The following is a 10,567-nucleotide window of genomic DNA, read 5'->3' on the forward strand; positions in this document are numbered from 1 at the left end:
CACAATCCTTGGGTAATCGGAAACAAAGACACTTAGCAAAGAAAAAGAAAAAGAAAACAAATAAAAATGCTACTCTAAGGCACCAAGTCTTAGCAATGCTCGGCTTTAGTTTGCACTGAAGCCTAATCAAAACTAAGACCTAGTGATGACTATTTACAATGAGATAGAAATTGTTACCGAAAATAGTCATTTGAATTTCTAATAACTAAAGTGCAAGAATTTAAATAGAAACTTTTAATTAACAACTAAATTAAATAAAGGAAAGAAAACTAAAAAAATGAATATAAATATGGGATTGGTAGTTAGGGATGAATCCTAACCCTAATTCAATGCTCTAGATGCTAATTTAATTTACGTGCAATTTACTAACGATGGTAGAGGCCGTACCCAAGGCTTTTCAAGGATCAAGGGCCGAAATTCCCTTTCATGGTATTCCTACTCCGGTTCAAGGGCCGTAGGAACTCACTTGGCATGAATTAGAGCCGGTTCAAGGGTTACTAATTCACATCAAGAGACCTAGAGATCGAGGAATGAGGCAACTAAGCTCACCATAACCGCGATCAAGCTAATCATGTAGTGAACCATGCTTGTATTTCCCACGATTATTAAATCGTGGTTCTAGCTCTAAAATTTAAGGATGTTATCCCCTAAATTTTAATCTAGAAATATTAAAACACATACCCAAGAGTTGACGATTCCTAAATATGCATTCTAACCAATTATCACAAAATACAAGCATCCAATGATTAACAAATTCCACATATAAATTCAATTAAGCATCTATTACATCAAATTTGGGTCGTTAGGACACACAACCCTAACACCCAACAAAATTTCTACTCACTACCCATAAATATATACATCATCAATTCCATCAATTTCATACAGATAAAAGAGGGAAAGGTATAGAAGAGGGAGAACAACCAAGACAAGCTACCAATGCTAAAAAGCATACATAACAAGTCTTGGGATTATACTTTCTCCCTTTCACCCAAGTGGTGATTAAACCCCTTATGCTTGAAGTGCTTCCCCTTGAATTTTGTGAAATTGATGAGAAGATGGAATTTTGGTGAGGTGGATCTTGGTGAGGAGAAGAAATTGGTGAGGAGAGGGAATTTTGGTAGGGATGGCAATGGGTAAGGGTTTAGGGGATTAAATTATCATACCCGTACCCGACTTCATTCCTCATCCCCTTATCCACCCCAATCCCCGTAATAAGATATTGGGGATTCCCCATCCCCGTCCCTATTGGGGATTAGGTCCCTGTACCCGCCCCAATCCCCGTTAACAATATTATTAATTTATTATATAAAAATTCATACAAATAATTATGAATTGTAAAATATGAAGTTAAAATCAAACATCAAAATAAAATAAATTTCTTATTTCAATCAAGGAAAATTGACATGGTGATAGAGAACTTTTATTAAAAGAATCTTCCTTTTTTTGAACATATTTATTAACAGAATTTAAATATTAACAAAAAGATGAAGTTTACATAAATATTTATTTATAAATAATATCAAAAATATATATTATTTCAGATAATTCTTATTGGATGGGTATGGGGATGGGGATCAAAATACCATCCCCGCCCCGTACCCGATTTCACCCGAATTTCTCCCTGTTAGGGTCGAATACCCGATGGATACCCTACCCGATGGGGATTTTTGCCATCCCTAAATTTTGGTGAGGTGGTGTGGATCTTGATGAGGAGAAGAAAAGATGGTAAGAAGGAATCTTCGTGAGGTGGTGTGGATCTTGGTAAGAAGAAGAAATTGGAGAGGAGAAGAAAAGATGAGAATAATGAATTTTGGAGAGGAGGTGTGGAACTTGGTGAGGAGGTATGGATCTTGGTGAGGAGAAAAAATAAAGAAGGATTTGTGGTGAGGAGAAGAAAAGATGAGAAGAAGGGAAGACAAAAGTGGGATGGGAGCAGCCCAAAGGCTGCCCTCCTTTTGGTGGTGCGGCGGTGTTGTTGGGTGATAAGAATAGAATGAATAGGGTTGGTGCTATATATACATATATGGGGTCGTGGTTACTACTGGAGAGAGAGAGAGAGAGACTTAGGTTATGTTTGTTTCACAGGACTATTATGCCCCACCTGAATTTCGATAACAGTCCAGGACTCCTCTAACCTGGCTTATGCTATAGTAATACTAGACCCATGTTTGGTATTACGTAGGACTAAAGAGCAGAATAATCACAATAGTGATATCCCATGTTTGATAGCGTACTGGACTAAATTAATTTTGAATACCACAATATTTATGAGCAAAATATTATCTATTAATCAGAGATAATATTTTTAATGTACTAAAAGATCATTTTCATTGAATATTTTAACATACATTGATAGTTTGGTGACTGAACTTTACAAAATACAAAACTAACAGCAAAATGTTCCTATCTCCAAAAGGCAAGGCTCATGTTCTTCCTCTTCCCTTTGAACTTAAATGGTGAGACCTAAGTTTCTTTTTTTACGCTTCGGTTACAGTATGGCATTCCCATTAGAGCCACAAGTGTCTGAGCTTATTTTATCTGTTTTAACTGTTGTTTTGATGCAGACATCCATTCCCCTGCCCTTACCAAGATCAAACTTCATCCATAATTTCGATTTGGCCGATCAAGGAATGCATACATCACCTGCAAAAATTAACAGTTGCCGCATGAGATTTCATGCAATTGGAATTATTAGGTGACACATACATTATCAACTGATCTGATCAAGCACGCAAATAAAGATTGAAAGAAAAAGAAGATTTATCATATCCATTATTGCTCTCTTTCTTTCTAACAACCATACATATAATCATATCCATATTGTGTAAGATTGAAAACACATATATGCAGTAACCAATACATATAAGCAAACATCTCATAACCAAGATCACACAGAAACATTAAATACATTTAAGTGTTTGTTCATTAGTTCCAGTATAAAACATAAACAAGGTATATATTACCAACTTGGAACAGCGATGGATGATGATGGGGATGAAAACTTCAGTAGTATTCATATATGCATAGATATGACCATCGAGTTAAATTAATTAATTGCCAACTTCATCGATACTAGAAACCTACTGCAGCTTTTATTGGAGACCCTGGTGCTATTATAAATTACGACTACAGCTTTTATTGGAGGCAAAGTTAATGAAATCATTCTTGCAGTACATAAGGGCTGTTTTGTTCTCTTCGATCTAGAGCTCGCTACACTGCAAAGACAACTGATATATATGTTTCGAGGCTCATTGATGACATGATGAGCAAGAAGATGTATCTGGAGAAAGGGTTATTAGCATATCTATGCAGTGACTACTGACTACAATTAAATGCAACCCACACCATCTGACCCTCATACACGTAGCATTCATATATAGCAAGACAGTATAATACCAAGTATCAAATTGAAACTTCAGTTATCCTATCAGAACTAGAAATTGTTATAAGCATAAGGCCATTAGTTTTTGCTGTCTAGAGAATGGGATCAGAGGTTCAGTAAATTAAAGTGTTTCCAGAAATGAGAGCTCTATCAATAAGAAATTGGCAACATAACAAACTTCCTAAGCAACAATACAACCAAAGAATTATTCAAGGAGGACTCTGAATAGTAATTAGTATATAGCAATCAGTTGAAAATATATAGCAAATCTAACTCAATGACATACCGCAATTCTAACATCCAAATCAATGAACAACAAAAAGAGAGAAGCACAAACGTGTTTATAAGGAAATAAAAAACCCAACATGAAATTGATCAAAATTCTTAGCAGATCAAGCTACCCAGACACCAAATCCTTAATCAATCCGTAAAATAATCATAACTCATACACAAATTACAATAGATAATCAATCCATAGTCTTTAATAAAACAAATTACGGTGGATAGAGAAAGAAGAGAGAGAGCAATGATCAACGCAGAGAAAGAACATGAGAAAGGAGAGAAATTGAACCTGAACAAGAGCAATCGAAGGAGACTGAAGCTTGAAAAAATGAGTGAGAGACGAGGCTGAAGTGAAGAACGATAGAGAAAAGATTTGGCGTTGTATAAGACCTGCTTCAAGAGTCCGATGGATTTCGGCGTCTCTGTGTAAGAAGGTGTGGAGGTGGTTTCGGGGACTACATAGTCTCATTTAATTGAGTCCTTATTTCAGCCAAACATGGGATAACTCTTGTTTTAAGAAATAAGACAGTCCAATCCCATGCAATTAATTGGATTATGTGCCACGTGTCAAGCTTGGATTGGTGCCTAACAATTAAACCAATCTGCACGTGCATGGTTTTATTAATTAACCAATAGTTAGGTTAATTAATATAGGCAATTAAACCAATTAAGCCACTTGATTAATAAACTAAGCTCCCTTTCCTTCCATATTTGATTAACCATGGTTGACTGATGCTCTACTATTTTATTCTTTTATCGGAACACTCCCATTGGTTCATTTTCGAGTCATTTTCCCTTGATTTCCGCAACTCCGCTTATTACCTACAAATTAAATAAAAGTTGATTAATTACATAATAATTGACTTGAGGGTTAACTTATTTATAGTGTTTTAGATACAATTACATGCATAGAAATGCGTGTAATCGATACCTCGGGAGCCATGATCTGTTGGGAAGATATAAGGGCCAAGCAACTGAACTGCAAAACGCTGTTCACAAACGTTGAATCAATTAACTATTACATGCCAAGCAAGAAACTGAGCAAAATTAAAACCATAAAACCAACATAGTCAATCCAAGCTAACAGGCACAATTTACATGATGAACTGAACTAAATAATACCAAGCTGCATCATGTTTCATTGCAATCACAGCAGAAAAAACTCCACGCTTAACACAAAAAAAATAAAAAATAAAAAATAAAAATCTAAGCCACTCCATGCTTAAACATTTCATTATCACACGCCAAGCAAAGAACTAAGGGGGGTGTATTCATTTCAGAGTCTCTACAAATTTTTTTTGTATTTTAAAAGTTCATAGGTATTCAATTGAGATTTTAAATGACTATTTAAAATCTTGGTGTATTCAATTAAGATTTAAAATTATCCATTCAAATCTAGCGATATTCAAAAGTATACGGATTTTTTAGAATTTTATTAAATGCTGGATTTTTGAGGATTTTATAGTGCTTTTTATATATATCTAAACTGAAAAACAATCCAGCCACTTCCTAAGAGATTTTGATGGATTCTTTCTCACTCAAAAAATGAAGAAGCTCTTCCCAAAAAAAAGAAGAAGGAAGAAGCAGCCCTCAATAGATGACACTCATCCATTTTGTCCTTGACCCATTTTCCCACTATCCTCCTCTACCTCTGCTCCCATATAGTAATTTTTTTAGTTTTATCAATATAGCTGTAGAAGCCTTTCCTTCTAGGTAATAGGTAATGATTGTAACTTTTAGTGATATTGTTAAGATGATACATCCACACATGTTTCTTTTCTTCTTTAAATTAGATATGTGTAAAAGTAAAAAGAGAATTGGAATTGGTCTACTCATTTCATTTCATAGTCCCTTTATATATGGAGAGAATTACAACGGAAATATCAATTACAATAATGACATTAAATGCTGATTGATCCGTAATTCCTGCTGATTGATGGTAATCGCTAATTCCTTGATTCCCTCTCCATCAGTCACTTTGACGAAGGCACATAATGTGCTTTTCCTTTAACAATATGAAGTAAATTATGTCATTAGTTTACTACTTTATTTTTTGTGTAATATTTTGGCTGATGTAATATTATAAAAAGATGGAAAAATCGATGCCTAAGGTCGAGGTAATGAATACTTGAAAATCAAGCATGCTTTACAAATGTGAAAGACTTTGAAGGAGATATGAGTTAAGATTGCAAAGACCAAACTAAGGAAATCCTATTTTTACTACCTCTAATGTTATTTCTCCTTTTCTGGTTTCTAATTAGATCAACTCGATAGTTGAATTTAATTTAAATTTATTTAAATGTGCAAGGGATATGCAAGTATGAAACTAGAAAATCACATATTTGTTGATGTGTTTTCTAATTGTCATAGTTAGTTGCCTATGACATTGTAGAGGATTTTATACCTTTGTTTATATAAAACTTTTTTGTTTCAAGTAGTGATTTTTTTTTAGGGGCATGAATATTCGCACAACTTTATATAGTCACCCTTAAGATCCTCCATACAGCAGAGCCTAAGCTCCCAAAGCACATAAACGTTGTTTTTGCCTTTTCGGCCTAACCGGGAGACAAATCCCTAACAAAGAAAATCCAGCCTAGAGCTGCCTGCACATATAAGAAAATGACGACTAGCTATACGACCTAAACCTTGACTAAACTGAAGCTACAAAAATATCATAAGGACTTGTAAAATCTAAACAAATACTAGTAAATCAATCCATTAGAATCAATCAAAGTCCATATGGAACTTAAACAATCCGTGGATTAAGTAAATCCATGGATTATAAAAACTCAAACAGAATCTTTTAGAATATGAATAGAATACACCCCCCTAAGTTAAAAATTGAAACTATTAAATCCACATAGCCGAGCCAAGCTAATAGACACAACTTACATGATGAACCTAACAGACTGACAGCAAGCTCCATCATGTTTAATCATAATTACAGCAATTAAAAAAAACTCCACACATAACGCAGAGAAGAAATAATCCAAGCCACTCATGCTGAATCAATCTATTATTACACATCAAGTCAAGAACTAAGCAAAAAAAATTAAGGTCATTGAGCCCCAGCTGAGAAAACACAATTTACATAGCCAATAATACCCTATTGCACCAACCCCATTGCTCTCACGGCAGTCCAAAAAATTGGGATACGTTATGAGGCTAGGGAATGGGAAGAAATTCTTACAGGTTGGGTACCTTCCAAAACACGTGGTAGCAAATCAATCACGACAACATAATTGAATACAGCAGCAGGTTAGTCACAACAACGAATCAGTATGGCTGAAGCGATAAGAAATTACAGCAGCAAAATTGATAACACCAGAACAGAGCATGCGATATGCAATGAATTAGTCACGGCAGCAAATCTGCAATATCACTAAGCAACAAGCAATCGCGCTGGAAAGTTGATATTACATGAACCAATATAAGGCTACAATAACAGCAGATACCGAATCAAGAAAAAGGAAGGAGAAGAGAAAGAGAGAAGAAAAAGACACAGATAACAGAGGATGGAGATTATTGCACCGAGCAAAAGAGGATGTAGTCGGCCAAACTTACCAAGCGCAGAAGAAATCACAAATTGGCTCTACAATGAGTCCGATGCACTCGCTCTGTTTTGTAAGAGAGTAAGGGAGTGGGAATGGAGTCTCTCAAGCCAAAGAAATTTGAAAGGAGACGAGCATTCTTTCCTTAGATCGAGGGTTTGACTCTTAAGAAGAAAGGTGTCTTGTGCAAATCAAAATATGGAAGGAAAAGAAGAGAAAAGAAAAAGACTACACGCCAATGCCGTTTTCCTAGAAGGAAAGTAACTGAAAAGTAGGACTCCTCTCTTCTGACTAGGAGTCCAATGATGATGAGAATCTGTTGTCACGTGGGAAGCTTGATAAGCCATAGTTCGTATCAGTAAGATACGCAAGCCAACGCAAAAAAAAATATATATATATATATATGTATGTATGTAACCATGCAGTAAGTCTCTGGATTTTTGATTATGTAGCTTGAGGCACGGTCACACGACCTACATAATCAAGGGGGCTAATGTTGACACCCAAATTTTCACGAGTTCAAATTTAATGAGTGACTAGCAGAAGATTTCAGCCTCGTCTTGATCCTTGTTCTTGCAGTTGCATCAATGGCTTCAACTATGGACATCAATGGTATGTTTGTTCTTCCAAGGATAATGTTGAACATCTAATTGTGTGAGATTGTTTGTCTTTTGGTTTTACAATTGGTATCAGAGCTTAGGCTCATAAAATTGTTCTTCAAATTTTGTTTTCGACTTTCAAAAAAAAAAAAAAAATTCTTTGCAATAAACAGGCCACGTTTTGGCCACCTTAAGAAAACCCTTTTCGGCCCAAGAAGCAACATAAGCTGATCCGAGGCCCAGACCCGACTCCTTTAGAAACTAAAGGAAGTGACCGTTATTACAATGGTCGCATGAACCGGGGTTGTTTCTGGGTATTCAGAATCGGAGATGCACAAGATGAATTCATCTTGTAGGGATTCAAGACCCCTATGTTGCTCAATTAAGATGCCAAGAAGGATGTTTTGCTGTTTTCGATCTATTTTTGAATTCATGCTTTCGCGAAAGATTTTTTGCAGCAAAATTGAGAAAATTGCAAAGGTTAGATTTTCAGAAAAATTTAGTTTTGATTCAATTTTGTTTTGTCGATTGATGAGCACAAGAACCCTAGCAGCATTCCCGGCGTGCGCATAGGCTAGAGTAGATGGTGATCGGAGGAAATTTAATTTTCTTGAATGCTTTTGTGTTTGTGGAATCGAAATTGTGCTTGCATATCTGTGTTGTTTGAGTTTGTGATTTGATATGCATGTTCTAAAATAAATTCTTGAGTTTTGTATCTGTGATTTATGATATGACAATGCGTGCAAAAAACTCCCAAAATCTTTAGGCATTGTTAGAATCTAACAAGTACAAAAAGCTTAGTTTCTTATAAAGATCATTGATCCGGATAAAAAATCAAGTTTTCAAGCTCAATTTGGTTTGTGTTTTTCTGTAGTTTTGAGTGAACATATTGCACAAAGCCTTCTTCATTAATTCTTGCAGAAAAACCTTGAGTTAAAAATTGTATCTTGTGTTTTAAAATTATGCATATAATTTTGCTTCCAAAGAAGTAGTACAGTGTGATTTTAGAATGCAAATAGCAATATGCATGTCTGTTCTTTTCAAATATGGATACTTAGAATTCAAATTTCTGTCTAAAGATGTGATTTGTGTTCTTTGGATAACTTGGATTGAACAAATGTGGCATATTGATTTGAAACCTTCAGAATATTATGCCTTCTGCTCAAAAGTACTGTTGCATGATATTAATTTTGGATAAAAGGGTCATTGTTTGAAATATGGCATTGCTTGTGTTTTTGTTTTATGTGTTATAGTTTTCTTTGTTTTGTAATTGCTCAAGTCACAGAAAGCATCAAACTTAAGATAATAAGAACTTTTGGATTGAAAACTTACAAAGCTTTATTTTGTTTTGCTCTTTAGAAATCCCTACTGTGACCTTGAACACCATTCAACTCCTAACTGGCTATAACTACAAGAAGTGGAGAAACCAAGTAGACTTTTACCTAGCCATGAACCAGAACATGGATCTTTGCTTAACTGAGGATGAACCTGAGTTGCTTACAAGTGAAAGCACAGATAAAGAAAAGAAATATTTTAAGGAGTGGCATAAGGCTAATAAGATGGCAAAGAATGTTATTAGGACTACCATGTCAGACACAGTTAGAGGTAGTATAGAAGAACTTGATCTATCCATGGATTTCTTGTATGTCATCCATGATTGCCTGGGTTTATGTTTGATTTCTGCTAAACCAACTCTCTCTCTCTCTCTCTCTCTCTCTCTCTCTCTCTCTCTCTCTCTCTCTCTCTCTCTCTCTCTCTCTCTCTCTCTCTCTCTCTCTCAGATCAAACATATCAATCGCCCTGCCCGGTTCAGATATTGTAAGAGATATAGTACTATGGAAGAAGAAGAAACAGAGTGTGCTTGTTCTATTGATAGCAACAACAATATGGGTTTTGCTCAAAGTTTATCGTTTCAACTTCCTTACTGTAATTTCGTGGGTGGCCATGTTTATTGTTACTTCTTTGTTCCTTTGGGGAAATATGCTTAGGTCCTTTTCAAAGAAACTCCAAATTTATATGAAACGTTTGAGGTAATAGAGAAGACGGCTTTGGAGACTACGAATACAATTCGAGCATGGACTGAAGAAGGATTTCGATGGATGTTTTGGGTGGCTGTGGAGAGAGAGTGGTTTGTATTTGTTGGGACTGTCGCTGGTTTATGGTTACTATCTCGTGTAGGGAGATACTTTGATCTGCTCACCCTTCTTTACACAGGTGCTGTTATGGGCATGACTATTCATGTGATATATGTGAGGTACAAGGAAAATCTCAAGAGGAATGAGGAGTGGGTGAAGGCAGAGGCAAGAAGGTACTATGACATGCTAGATGAAAAGGTAGTCAAGAATATGAAGAACAAGGTGCAGTCACCACTGAGAATTATAAGGACAAGAAAGTTGAGTAGCTCGCTGCAGTATCTACATGTAGTTTCTCGACTGTGGACCTTACCGATCGATCACCTAGCTAGTGACCTGTAAAGTGATCTCTCCTGTACCATATATATTCTTCACTATCGTCTTTCTTATATAGTGTTTATATCCAAGTTAGATTGATGCATACGAAGAAGAAGAACAGTGTGTACTGAAAATATGAAGAAAAAAAAAACATGAGATTGTAGAAAAATATGAGAGAGCTTTGGAGAAGATGAACAGTGAAAGGACGACTCTACTCTTGAAAAGTTAACGAGGTTAGCGGCGAAAGTGATTCTAGGTATGTATGTTGGGTCGGGCTTAAAAATCCATGTACCAAATTGA

The 10,567-nt window shown here is 35.6% G+C and overlaps 1 long non-coding RNA gene and 1 pseudogene across 1 annotated transcript; one reads left to right on the forward strand and one right to left on the reverse strand.

Annotated features, from left to right (window-relative positions):
• Positions 1–2,314: 2,314 nt before the first annotated feature.
• On the reverse strand, positions 2,315–4,175 carry LOC133708483 (uncharacterized). The gene is made up of 2 exons (XR_009845847.1): positions 3,957–4,175; positions 2,315–2,646 (listed from the first exon to the last, which is right to left on the reverse strand). It is a non-coding gene; the product is annotated as an uncharacterized LOC133708483 (long non-coding RNA).
• A 5,090-nt stretch (positions 4,176–9,265) lies between these two features.
• On the forward strand, positions 9,266–10,218 carry LOC133711633 (reticulon-like protein B13; annotated as a pseudogene).
• The last annotated feature ends 349 nt before the right edge of the window (positions 10,219–10,567 follow it).

The sequence above is a fragment of the Rosa rugosa genome, chromosome 5, assembly GCF_958449725.1.
Source record: "Rosa rugosa chromosome 5, drRosRugo1.1, whole genome shotgun sequence".
Classification (NCBI taxonomy): domain Eukaryota; kingdom Viridiplantae; phylum Streptophyta; class Magnoliopsida; order Rosales; family Rosaceae; genus Rosa; species Rosa rugosa.